Genomic DNA, 13,673 nt, shown 5'->3' with positions numbered 1-13,673 from the left:
GGAACAGTAGCAGTCTCTGGTGGCGACACTGCTTGGGGTTTTCCTGACAACTGCTCCAGCATCCCAGTGTCGAAGCAGACTAAAAATCTTGGACCTGCGTACGGATCAGCCTTCTCATGGGAGTGAACTCTTCATAAATTAGTTTACTGATTACCTCTATCATCATCTTTTGGCTGCAATCAACTTCTCATCCTGTCAGCCAGCCATTGTATCAGTAACATCATAATCCTGTGGTATTTCTGTTGTTTGGAACAATTAGTGACATTATTGCTTATTACTTCAGTGTTTCTGCAAAATCCTTTTCCTTTCTGCACAGGCTCCTAAGATGCCTGGTGACAGAACAATATGCATCTCATCTACTTTCAGTGAAAACCTCTGCCTGTGGCTAAAAAAAGGCTATTACCAATATTGCCATACATTCAAAACAATTTTCTCTAAATCCCCCTCCTTAATATACCACCATTCTTTTTGGTCTGTATATTATCCTCTCCATGGATCCTTTCTTCATAACACATTTGATCCATGCAGTTTTTTCTGTCCGATATAACAAAAGTTTTAATATCTGTTGCTAGCACCATCTCTAACATGTTTAAGACTAATGGATTCACCTATTAACAACAGAAAAACTGGAAGGTGGAACACAAAAAGGCATGACAAAGAACACAAAAGGTAATCCAGTCCTGTCTGTTTCATCAGACATATCAGGAATCTTATTCAGGAAACACTGGTTTTCCTTGTTCAAGAAAGCATTAAGTCACAGCCATAAAAGCAACATATTTCAGCTACAGCTTAAATAGAGTTTCTACAATAGTCACAAGCCACAGCAATTCTTGGATCTAACCAAAACACAGTTCCAACCTGAATTCAAAATGCATTATCTGGTGTATACAAAAGTGAGTCGGTTCACCAACACTGATTCCATGCACGTTTCTTCAGCAGCAGTGCTCACCTCAGCTACTACCATCATGTTCCCAGAAGTCCTTCACTGTGTTAGTAACCAAATCAGGGCATTCTCTTCTGCAGAATTTTTCTCTCCAGTGTAATCATCACCAGTTTACCAAATGACTCAGTGAACCCAAGGAATGTCATTGAACGAGGGAAGAACAGCACAAAAATGCTGCTCGCTCCCCACAGCCAAATGCAACGTGCAATTTGACTAATACTCAGTTGGTATAGCCTTCAAAAAATAAACATTCCCAGTCCTAAGCACTCATTCCTACAGCAGAGTTGTCCCCTTTCGTTCTAGCAGACATTTGGGAAGCCACGCAATACTATCAGGGGCCTGATATAAGGCATGTTTGTTTTCAGCAGATCCTCTCATGTGGCTGCAACAGCCTCCTGCCCTTAAGTACAGCATTGCCTCTACCTTCATTCAGTCAACTACCACTGTCAGTGTAAACATCTTAATGTAAGTTGGTAGCTGTAAGACCACTCTTGCAACACACTATTTCTCCTACATAGCTCTTAAAAATCAAACAGTAAGAAAAATGTTACTTTCAAATTGTCTGCAAAGGAAGGGCAGCTCTAGCAGAAACAGGCAATTTATACAGCAGTAACTACCACCAGGACTCACCGTGGCACTGCTCACTGTATTCAGCTAGCTGAACTGCTGTTTCTTCTTTGGCCTGTACTTCTTTCACTCTGTATTTCTGCAGTTCATTCCTTCCTTCAACTAGGCCTTGGTTAACAACCCTTCTGACAGCAGCCATTACTACTAAAGAGGTCTGTGGGGGTTGTTGCTTTTTTGAAGGCTTGGAAGATTTCAAACTGGCAGTGACAGAATACATGCATCTAGATATTAGTCACATGGGGAAAAAATACAAAGTCAAGCCTATGTGCATTTTAATTTATGCCTCCCAATCCAGCAAATTCCTCCACCAACGGGGAGAAGGTAACTGCGTATGCAGGACTCCCAGCCTATCAGCTCTTCACAGGTCCATCAGGGTGATCTGACAATACCACCGAAGTCAAACTAACAGGGAGCTGTATCTTCCCCTCACTCTACTTCTCCACCCATGGCGTTTTCCTGCTTCCCCTCACACTACATATGGAGATTATATGATCACAGAACAAGTCATTTCAGATGGCTGATCCATCACTCCACTGCTGGAGGGGGTGACAAGTAACAGACAGAAAGAAGCAAATTCTTGCAGGTTGATCTGACAGTCTGCTACAACTGGAACAGGAACCCCCAGCTGTTGATATGAAGAGAGCAGACGACTGTTGTTAAACCGCATCACAACTCCACAAAACTATACCCTTGCAGTCATCCTTTTCATTCTCTGAGCTCAGGCTTAGCCTCAACAAGTCACTCTAGTCTGGCCCCATGCACACAGGCAGAATTTCCGAGGCTCAGGTTTCAGTGCTGACACTCGTACCTTTTCCCCTTGTCTCCTAACATCCACAGTCACTCCCAGCTCTACTCCGCTCACTGAAGCAGGCAGTAACACAAAAATCAAACTGGAAAATTCATCACGCACAGTATTGATACAACAATTGACTCATTTGAGAGCTTGTAAATCAGTTATAGACTGCTGTCACCCTGAGCAAGTCTGAAATTCCTGGTCAAACCCACAGGCTGTTTTCCTTTTACTTAGATGTGTTTAACATACAAAAACACAACTAACATGGTGATGTCATGCCTGTTTGTATCAATCTGTTATCTTTGTATATACGAAGATTTTAACAATTATTTAAAAGCTTGCACATTTAAAAGATTCCTTCTTTGGTTGGGCTTTTCTATATGATCCACTTAAATTCACTAACTTCAGCAGAAAATTTTAAGAGCCACACTGGCTTCAACAAGTAACATTTATATCACAACATCTGATGCCAAGAAATCTTTCTATGCCATACACTTCAAAGACTTCAGCCGTTTTGAAGATGGATATTTTAGCACATGTGAGCACGTACAGTAGCAAAACACACTAGTATTGCAATGCTTACAAGCAAACTTCAGATACTTCCACAAACTATCAGAACCCTCAGAAGTTACACCCATAACTTCAGCTTCAATAGTTACCTTCAGTAACACCTACATTTAGATTCCATGCAAGTGTAGCAAGAACTAAACGCTCAAACTTTGAGATGTATCCTCCCCAAAAATACAGAAATTAATTTAAAATGAAACAGAAAAATATACTTTCTCAATGATAAAAGCAATCAATTAAGGAAGGAAAGGCTTACTCAGAAAACCAGTCTAGTAGTTAGTCTACAATTAAGTTGGAGCTTTGTTTACATTTTCCCCTTGGCAAGAAAAGGAAGTTATGTCTTCCAGATTTCCTGCAACAAGCTCTCACCACATTCTAAAGCGTTCATTTTTTTGTCCTGCAACATGAACAAGCAAATTTTACAGAACAGTCAAAGGAGGGTCACACACGTTGACATAACATGTTGTTCCTAAAAACGAATGCACCAATCATTTATGCATGTAATTAGTTCAGCAGTATCTACACATACTCCATGTATGCAGACTTTTTAAGGCTGCAGAGTTATGAGAGCTTGTGGGGTGGTTTTTTGTTTAACTATTTGCTAACGCAAATCTGCCCTTTGAGCAGACCGATGATATGCCTTAACTCTTCCCTCTCCCTCTGCAAGACTGGAAGCTTTTCAGTTGCCCCAGAACATCTGAAAAAAAAAAAAAAAAAAGGTTTTTTCAAAGAAATAATTAAAAAAAGAAGTTTTAGAATGAAAGCAAAGTCTGTTGGATTATATGAACTAGGAGATACTCCATTAAAAGCAAGCCATCACTCTTGATCAAATTTTGTTCATCTTTCTCTCTTATCCACTACTGTGCTTGATAATACTACTTTCACATTCAAAGCAAAAGGCAGAAAGTGAAGCTGTTGCCAGTGTGTACTATACTTACCAAGCCTCCTTTGATTCTTATATTACTTGAGAAGTTCACCAAAATACAGAATAAAGTCAACATTGCCACCAAAAGTGCAATCTCTCTACCCAGATGATCATTCCCACTCAATTCTCCATTCTCTACTTGCACATCCACATTCAATGAACAAGAAGAGTTTTTAGCTAGATCAGTTTTCAGATTAACATAAATAAAAGGTTCATTTTAACTTAAAGGAAACAAGTTAATCTTGTATATGTGGAAAAAGAGAAAAGGTAAGTTCCATTTCCTTCCAAATTTAAAACAAGGATGAAATTCGGATTCATAACATCTTTAAATAAACATTCTCCTTATGGTTGAATATCATTAGTGCTTAACACAATTCAGCCTTGATGCAGATAGCATTCAGTCACAAAATATGACATTTTCTAATTTAATTATCCAGACTATTAAGTTGGTAGCTAAAATAGAATGGAGAAGGGAAGAAGGAGAAAGGGAAGTAGATTCCCGAGATGGTGGTGGGGAAATATCTAGATCAAGCCTGTTAACCCAAACCGGCAAATTTTGAGCCAATAATCAGCTGAGGACCTATACAATAACAAAATTATCTCAGATATTCTCAGCAGAGAAACGAAAGTGTCTTGAGAAACTTACAGTAAGACAAAACAAACTTTATTTTCCTTAAATGGAAGAGCCCTGAGTAGTATGTATAGATCTTTTGGAAAGTTTGCTTTAGGGTTGTACTTCTGAGGAACATCACTTTCAGAAGCCTTGTAATTTAAGCCTGAAAACCAACTTTAAACAGTAAATGTCCAGGTTACATCATCAAAGATCTGAGTTAAATGCAGTTAAAGACAAGCAGTTTTGAAATATATACAAGGGATTACCAACTCTTCAGGTTTGTGTCTGGAACTACAAAGTATTATTAGGGAGGGGATAATCTTGCACTGTATGACAACCTTACTGTGCTAAAAGGATACTTCGGCATTTCAAGTCCAAGTGCACTTTTCCAAAAATGTTTAATAAAGGCCTAAACCCTACAGAGATTTTAATAACCAAGTAAGAAGTAGGAAGTACTTTCTGACCCAAATAACGTATCTTTTTACAAAAAAAAAAAAAACACAAACCAAAAAAACCCCACAAACCTCAGCCAAGTTGGGATTTAAGAATCTGAGGCACTAGATGCACATTCTTATCCAAAATTTAGATAAGCTAAATCTCCAAATGACTCATGAAAATAAACTGCAGAGGAGATGGAGATACTTAGTACATTGGGAGGGTGGGGGGACTCACAATGACACTGCCCAGCAACTCCTCATGCTGTCATATACACTCATTTGAAGGAATTATGGTGCTTACGTCCAGCTCACCAGTAACAACTGTTGCCTCTCCGGACCTGAAAAGTACTGACACAACTTAGATTCTCCCTCATTCCGTATCAAGGCAATTGCTACACTGAATAATAAAAACTTCATGTCTTGAGTGCACGTTTTGTCAACTCAGCATTCTTCTACCATGCTAATGTCTGAAACACAATAAAGAACCATTTCAAAAACTTCCTAGAAGTACCTCATTACAGACTGACAAAGGTATGTTCAACTTAAACGTCAGTATAAGCAATTCCATTGTATTTCAGTGTGCTGTAGTCACTACTACAATGACTTTAAAGAAATCCATGAACCTATTAACGGTATCTTTTCTGCCTGCATTCTAGAGATTTGGTATGTATTTCATTTCACCTCTCAAGACATCTAAGGCTGATATGCCCGTTACAGCATGAGCCAAGGTACAGGACATCAGCGTTTAATGTATTCCCATACTTGAGTAGTTTGTTGGTTTGGTTTTTTTTTGTTTTTTGTTTTTAACAGATAATAAAAAATTCCACTATGTATATGCCTACACTCCTCCCTTCTCTAAGATGAAACCTTCTGGTGATTCAGTTAAATATCACAAGCAGCTTCAGAGGTTGTTAACCTTCTACATATTTCAAGAAACAGACATCGGGGTAGCTGAGAGAAAACCTCTAAATGCCTCTACTTTGTACAAAGTACTTCAGCACAACCTTACATTATATCACCAAACCTAGTTCCTCAGTTCCAACAGTCAAGGAACCACTATCTCCCTGCTTTACATTAACAGTCATCATGATAACAAAGCTGAAGCAGAAGATTAAAAAAAGCTGAAAAAGGCAGCAGCACAAGTCCAGAAAAATATTGTCTCACTGCATTCTGATTTGATTTGTTATTTTAGAAGACTTTTTAGTCAGCTCTCAAGCAGCATTTCCAATAGTGGGGTCAGAAAAAAGAGTATGAGAAGGAACTTTTGTCACTCATATTGATTATTTTTAAAGCAATTGGAATAACTCACTTATCACAGAAGTGTTTTACTCACTTCATTGCAGTACAGAAATATGGGCTAGCAGATGATGATAAGCAAAGCATCCTATAAATAGGTATAATTTACTAAGGTTTGATGTCTGTACAAGACTTGGGTATTCTTGGTCTTTGTATTTCAAACCTGGATTCAAATCTCAGCACTGGACTATAAGAACAAACAGTCTTATCTGACCCAAACTAAAATCTAAAACACACATGCAAGCACACACAGACATATTTTGCAGCTCTACTGATCACACAGAGCTTCTGCAAGTACTGGGTCACAGAAAAACATGCCTAACTAGAAGACCAAGTAGCAGTCATTTATTACATTGCTGTTTCAACCAACTCCTTTGAGTTTAGCCACTGTTACCATCAGTAGAAGTGTAAAATGGCTTGACAGTTTTCCTGAAACAGAGTTTTAACACATCTTGGACAAGGCTTCCAAATTAGAGAGGAATCTTGCATACCATTAACTAGCTTGACCTATCTCTAAAGCACTTCCCACTAGGTAACACTGAAGATTTGAAGTGATAAAAAATGCCAGGAAGAAGAAATTAATCTTAAAAGCTGCAAGTTAGCATACTGAAATAATCTTGTATCAAAGAGGACAGAGTAGAAATAAAAAGACTCTTTAAGAAGATAGGGAATGGCAGTAACAGCAGCACTAGAAAGAGATTATTTAAAAGAGATTTTAAAAAATTAAATTCTGCCCTTTACAATTTAATATAGCAGACTGGAAATAGGATATGATAGGTAAGAAAAGCAAAGATGGACAGAAAAAAAAAAAAAAATCCAGTCTTTCTAATACAGGAAGAACTTAACATACCACAAAGTTTAAGTGTTATACAGAACATACAGTATGACCACTGAATTCAGACAAGATTTGAGGTCAAAGACCAAACAGGATTTACAAAATGATCAGACATTTATACACATAACAGCTAGTGTTAGAATGTCAAGATAGAAAAATAAGGTGAGATCGCCAGAAGATACTTCTGAAATTTAGTAACTGATTTAGGAAGATGTTACCCTCAAATGTTACACCCCAACACCTGACTGAAAGTTTCTTCTTGATCAGTTTTGTCTGCTGTTAATTTTTTTGCATCTTTTATCACTCTGATATAACACAGTAATTCATATTTTCATTTAGAGGAACAGTTTAAAACCACTGATGACAGAGAATCCTGAACAGGCTGAACACCTGTCTGCAAGCCCATCAGTTGTCAAAGTAAACATTCACTAGTGTTTGGTGTAACCTTGCACAACATTTACACCCAACGAAATTTAACTAAGTATATAGTTATGTATGTACTTCAATCCAACACACTTAAGGCATCACTATAATTGGCACCCGTCTTGGGAGACATGCAGGACAGACTGAACAGGCACAAAATGCAAGACTAGCACCAAACTTTACATCTGCAGTCCCTTCTTGTTATAGTTCAGGCATACCGGTAAGCCAACATACGAAAGAGCACTGTAAAAATCCACGATAGCTTCTGTCCAAAAATTTAAAGATATACTCACAAACCTTATTCTTCAAAAGAATCTGGGTAATGAAACAGATCAAAAACTACATGTCTCACTGGAAGCTCATATAACACTCACATCTGAACTAGGATTCCCAGACTCCACTGCATGCACAACAAAGTTTGTGCATGAGTTTTCCAGACTCGTGTAAAAAAGTGGTACAAGGCATTGATCTGGCAACAGAAATCAAAACTCATGTAAGTATGTTCAGGAAAAAAAAACAGAACGAAAACTTAGACTTAAGACTGAAACTAGCAGTTTTATAACAGCAGTTATATTCTCATTAGTATTATTAAGAACACGGTTATTTCTTCTTAAGAGCAATCTCACATTTTATCTAGAAGTGTTTTGTTTGATTAAAGTGAACTACATGCAGTCCATATGAGATGTCTATAGGTTGTTTTGATGCATCTTACTTTTTGTCTCTAAAAGACAGCCAGCCACAACTATCTTGGTCATCACTGTGCAATCAAGACATCAGAACACACTCCCCTTTTCTTGCATGTGTCTGGTATATCAAGACCAAACTAGCATCATGGTGGCAGGAGGGGCAGGGCTAGTGTCACATCTCCTCCTATGGCCACGTGCAGGACGACAAGATACGACAACACCAATGCAACCAGCAAAGCAGGACAGAGGAAGCCATTATCCAAGCCTAGAAATCATCCCCTACAAGCCTCTAGGTTAATTGCCATCAGTGACAGTTGTAAACCTGACATCATGTATGCAGCAACTTCAAAGGCTGCTTTCAAAATGAAGACTCAATATTTTGTTAGTCTATTCATCAAGCTCTGACAGCACCACTGAATTAAATAATTCAAATAGCTGGCTGCAAAGACAACCCATTCTACTATAACTTAAGAAAGAGCAACATACGTTCACACACAAAGCTTTGAGTTTCTCAGACAAGCTTGAAAACCAAGGTGGGGAAGTAAAAATCACTATGACAAGTCCCTGCAAGTCTTCCAGGAGAGCTTATAAAAATAATTCTATTCTTTCATGTATGACTCTTTGCAAATCAGTCAATGCCAGCTGTAAGCATTACACCACTACTGTATCTATGACTCAGCAAGGGAATCTGGGCTTATGAAAAAGATTCACTTACATGAGTAAGAGGTAAGGATTTTTTAAAAGCCAGCAATTACAACAATGCCACAGAAAATAATCCAAGATGACTTGTATCTGTGCTCCTTCTATGTTTAAACATACAAAATTAGATTAGAACGTCAAACTTGTTTATATATTGGCTAAACTTTGAAAGCAAGGAAAACAATGCTTAGTGCTGCTAAGCTGAAACACAAAGGATTCAATAGCTTTTTTTCATCTCTAACGAACAAACACTGGCCGTACATTCTGCACAAAACACTGAACACTATTTCCAAGATGACCTGTACGTAGTCCAACTATGCAAGTCTTTAAATCTGAATAAAAGCAGAGAGCAACTGGCAGCTTCATGTTGCAACTAAATATACAAGCTTTATTTGCTGAGACAGTCATTAGAGGTTTACATATAAGCATGAACAGATAGTAATGTTCACACAACATTATTTGATGCAGCAAACTAGCAAGTTTTTAAATGGCTCAATTATGCTTTAGAACATCAACTAAGACCAGTTAGAATTCAATTATTTTAAGAAGAGAGAAAACACCACAAGCCATACCTTCCCAATACATTATTGTTGCATGGTTACTCTACAAAATAAGCACTCAGACTTTGCCTTTTAAACATCACAGTTCACAGAGTCTGTACATTACAAAATAAAAGATACTTGTTTCATATCCTCGAAAAGAATCTCTATAGAATTAATTTTGTTATGTTGGCAGTAGACTCAGTCAACAAGGAGAGAGGAGGAGAGAAAATAGAAATACTTTCATTGATTTCTTAAGCAAAAGGTTCAAATCGCCAGGGATCTAAACTCACTGAATCTAAAAAGGAATTCCCCTTCCTGCACCTCCCCGTAAAAAGAAGCACACTAACAAAGAACTAGGATGAAAGTGGTCCACGGTTGACATTTGAAACAATGAAGGAGAATCTTAGAAGACTAATGCTCTTCTCTAACATCTTTCAGACAAAGAGGGTAAAGCTTTAACTCATCAAGCTTCTCTGTGGCTCCAAAAAAAAAAAAAAAAGTTACGAGCACTAACAATTGTGTATCTGAGTTTCTATTTTTTTGTCCATTTTTAAATGGAAACAGAACATGCAATATGTGGTAAAACCTGAGGTGATCACATCTTAGTCATACATCTGCCAAACACTTTAGATTTGTGTATTATGCTACACTGGTTTGGAGCAAAGCCTCAAGCAATGCTACATTCCCCAAGCAAAATTGTCACGCAAATAAAATATCATTGTATCGACACGTATTTTATTATCTTACTATCATATTTTATGTTAGCACTTGACACATGTGTCATCTTTCACCCGACAGCCTCAAATGGGATGGCAGGGGAAAGCAAGTAGAAGCACAAACCAACAGCAGAGCACTATCCCACCGGCAGCAGGAATATTCCAGAGGCAGAAGCACGCACACCATCTATAAAGCTCTCTAAGTTTCTCCACGACCACCACCACCACGATAACACCTGGATGGAGAGCAGCAGGACGAAACCCCACATCCCAGGGCGGCAGCAATCTCAAGGCCACGGGAGCTGCCAAGGGACGGGCCGAACGGGGGGGCTCACAAACGGGATCCTCGCAGCCCACAGCGAGCGAGCGTGGCCGTTCTCACACCGGCCGGACACAAGGCGAGCACCGCAGCAGCGGGGACACAAGCCCCGCACCGGCTCCCGCGAAAGGCGACTCCAGCAACGACCCCCCGCCCCGAGAGCTCCGCGGGGAGCGGCAGCGGGGCCACACCGCCCGGGGCGGGCGGGGAGCGCTCCGCAGGGGAGGGGGCGTTGAGGCGGGACCCGATGGCGAGAGGAAGCAGAGGCAAGGCCGCTGCCGGTCTCCGGACCGCGGACCCCGGCCGGCTGGGCCCGCCCGCCCCCCGGAGCGGCACGCGGAGAAGGGCCTTGTGGGGCGGCGGGGGCCCGCACCCCAGCCCCGCCGCAGCGGCAGAGCCGCGGGCTGGGAGTGACGAGGCGGGCGCAGAGGATCCAGACCGCAGCCGGCGCGGTGCGCCACCGGCCCGGCGGGGCGCGCACCCAGCCCCAGCTCAGGGAACCCCACCGCGGGGGCGTCGGCGGTCTCGCCCCCTCCCCTCTGCCGCCGTGACACTGGGCCCGCCCCGACCTACGCTCACCACGCAGCTCCCCATGGCGGCTCACCTCCGGCAGCCGCTCGCCGCCGCCATCCTCCCCGCTTAGCACCGCCCGCTCCCTCCCGGTCCCGCTCCGGCCGCCGCCATTTTGATCCAAAGCCCCAGACTCGGCCGGGCAGGGGGAGCGGGCACCGCGCCTGCGCAGCGGCGCTGCGGCGCCTGGGCCACGTGGTCCGCGGGGCGGGGCGCGAGCCTCCCGCCCTCAGGGGGCGGGACGGGGCGGGCTGTGCCGGAGGGGGCGGCCGACATGGCGGGGGGGCGAAGGGTGCTGTGTGGGGGCTGGTGGGTCGGACTCGCTTCGCTGCCGCCGTGGAGCGGAGGAGCGGTGAGCTGCGATGGCACTCGCGCCTCGAGGACCCTCGGCAAAGCGACGAGAAGGCGTTTATCTCAGAGCCTTCACCGGCTCATCCCGGGCTTCGGGGGCCTCGCCCGCCAAATAGCAAAATGGAGGGTGTGCGGGGCGGGCGGGCGGGCAGGGTGCCGTGGGGCTGCCCGAGCGTGGAGTGGCGCCGGCCCGCAGACCTGGTGTGGTGAGGGAGAGACAAGGCCAGGCTCTGGGGAGAGCAAACACCTTGTGTGCCCCTGCCACCAGCCCCTTCCCACAAGTGCCTGTTTCACTTCCTGTGGCAGGTCTCACAAGTTTGTTACACCCAGGTGCAGAGGTGTCTGCAATGTAAGTGGTTTGTCAGCACCCTTTCTTTGTCCTTGAGGCTTCCTTAAGCTTCTTATGTTAAGCGTATGTTCAGCTCCTTGCTTTGCCAAACTGCTGTGAGCTTGTTACAGGCCACAGTCAGATTCCACTTCTATTGTTCATGCTAGGAATACATACTGTTCACCTGGAAATAAACTCTCACCACCTTTCCCATTCCTGATAACTTCTCTCAGCATCAGAAATCAGTATTTCACACCTCTAGGTGAAAGTAAGTGCCAGCAGTAAAAATGCTTGTAGCTTTTCCCACCATTGCTGTTACCACTCGTGCTACGTTCTCTCCAAAGAAAGGTGCATGTAGATACAGTCAGGATCAGAACATACCAGCCACCCTGTCAATAAGATCACTGTCTTCTAAATCAGAGAAAGTGACCAAAATGCATCTCAAAGTTTTATTAGAACAATAAAACCACTTAAATAAACCAAACTACTCTTACTCTCCAAAGGCACTAAGCACCATGTGTCTATACGAGAAAGTGTGAGAAGAGTTTCATGCACAGGCTAAAAATCTAAAGAATTCAAATGGCAGAAAATATTAATCAAGCTGAAAGCCACATCTGTGATTGTTCTTGGTTGGTAAAGGCAAGCTATGACCGATTATATCCTCCTGACTTTGCTGACAGTCTGTTTCTGGAGAAAAGCCTTCCTCCCACTTGGCATCGCCCTGTCCTCCATCTCTGTAATTAAGTTTCTGAATGCAGCAGACCTCCCTAACTACCACTTGGTGTAGCTTCCCATAACGCTGAGTCGCTTACCAAGAAGCTAGGAAAAAAAACCTTCTAATATATTTGCCCATGCTGTAGAGGGTTTTCTAGCTGGTTTCAGCCTGAAAATGGAGGGGAAAGAGTTAGTTGGGCTGATGGACAGTATCTTGTACTCCTTGGGGGTTTAATCATCTCAGTTATTTATGTGGTCTCTAATACTGTAGAATCTGAGAGAACCACAACCTTTGACTTCCATATCCACATGGTACCAAAGTGAGATGAGGGAACTTTTATAATTGCAACTTAATAGATAAAGTTCACTCTGTCAGGGTTATGCTTGTATCCTTGTATCTGTTCAAGAGGGACTATGTTCTGTAAATATTATGTCTTGGCAAGCTGTTGTTGCTGTTGTCAGGAGAGCTAATAAAACTGACTGGCAGGCAGAGCTCAGCCTCTTTGAGCTATTGCCGGCCAGAGCCTTCTCCTCTTCTATTTCCGTCTCCTTTCTTGTGCCAGCCCTAACCCGCTTTCCATTCCCTGCTATTAGGAACCACAATCATGGAATGCCACATACACAGTGTTCAGCTTACTTCTATTTTGCCCTGGTTTTCTGTACAAATGCAGTACATATGATCGTATTGCCTGACTGTGCATACATGGTTTTAGGTCTATGACCTCTGTGGTACATTTTTTTTAACTCATTGATCCATTTCTCATTTGGGTTTTTATAGAAGCTGCAGCTACAGAAAAGACTTCATTTGTCTTAGCCATCAAAGTCAAGCAACCAACAGACACAAATCTATAAGAAACTAAACTGCAGTAGTTTTAATGTACATGGAACTCTTAATTTAAATATATCTGTTAAGAGAAATGGTTCCAGCTGAGGTGTCTAAAGATCAACAGTGTGAGACAACCCATACCTCTGTATGTCATTCATGATTTATAATATCACTGTTACAATTTTAGCAGTGGCTTGCTGAGACCAGCATAGAAATGAGAACCAGTTGAAGTTAAATAAGTAAGATTCAGGTCACAGAGCTTTTAGATTGAGGGGAAATAGTATGCCAGCTTGGTTTTCAGGTGACAGGAACTAGTTATGAATTTGTTGCCCAAGTTCTGTAGGTAGGTGAAGCAAGCCTGGCTTATAATCTTACAGGCAGTGAAAATAAGAAGCAAAGGAAAAGAATGTTTACTTTATTAGTGGTTTTTTATATTCTAATATTATAAAACCAAGTGCAGTCA

At 41.9% G+C, this 13,673-nt stretch overlaps 1 protein-coding gene across 2 annotated transcripts in view; it reads right to left on the bottom strand.

Annotated features, from left to right (window-relative positions):
• Positions 1-11,135, bottom strand: part of BTBD7 (BTB domain containing 7) — a 54,118-nt gene extending 42,983 nt beyond the window's left edge. For both annotated transcript variants that reach the window (XM_086749463.1, XM_086749464.1), the window contains exon 1: positions 11,026-11,135. The gene's annotated coding sequence lies outside the window, so the exon portion shown is untranslated. The remainder of the gene's footprint in view (positions 1-11,025) is intronic.
• Between the last annotated feature and the right edge of the window lie 2,538 nt (positions 11,136-13,673).

The sequence above is a fragment of the Chlamydotis macqueenii genome, chromosome 5, assembly GCF_036417535.1.
Source record: "Chlamydotis macqueenii isolate bChlMac1 chromosome 5, bChlMac1.mat, whole genome shotgun sequence".
Lineage (NCBI taxonomy): Eukaryota > Metazoa > Chordata > Aves > Otidiformes > Otididae > Chlamydotis > Chlamydotis macqueenii.
Note: the sequence above shows the minus strand (reverse complement) of the source record. Positions and strands in the feature narration are given on the sequence as shown.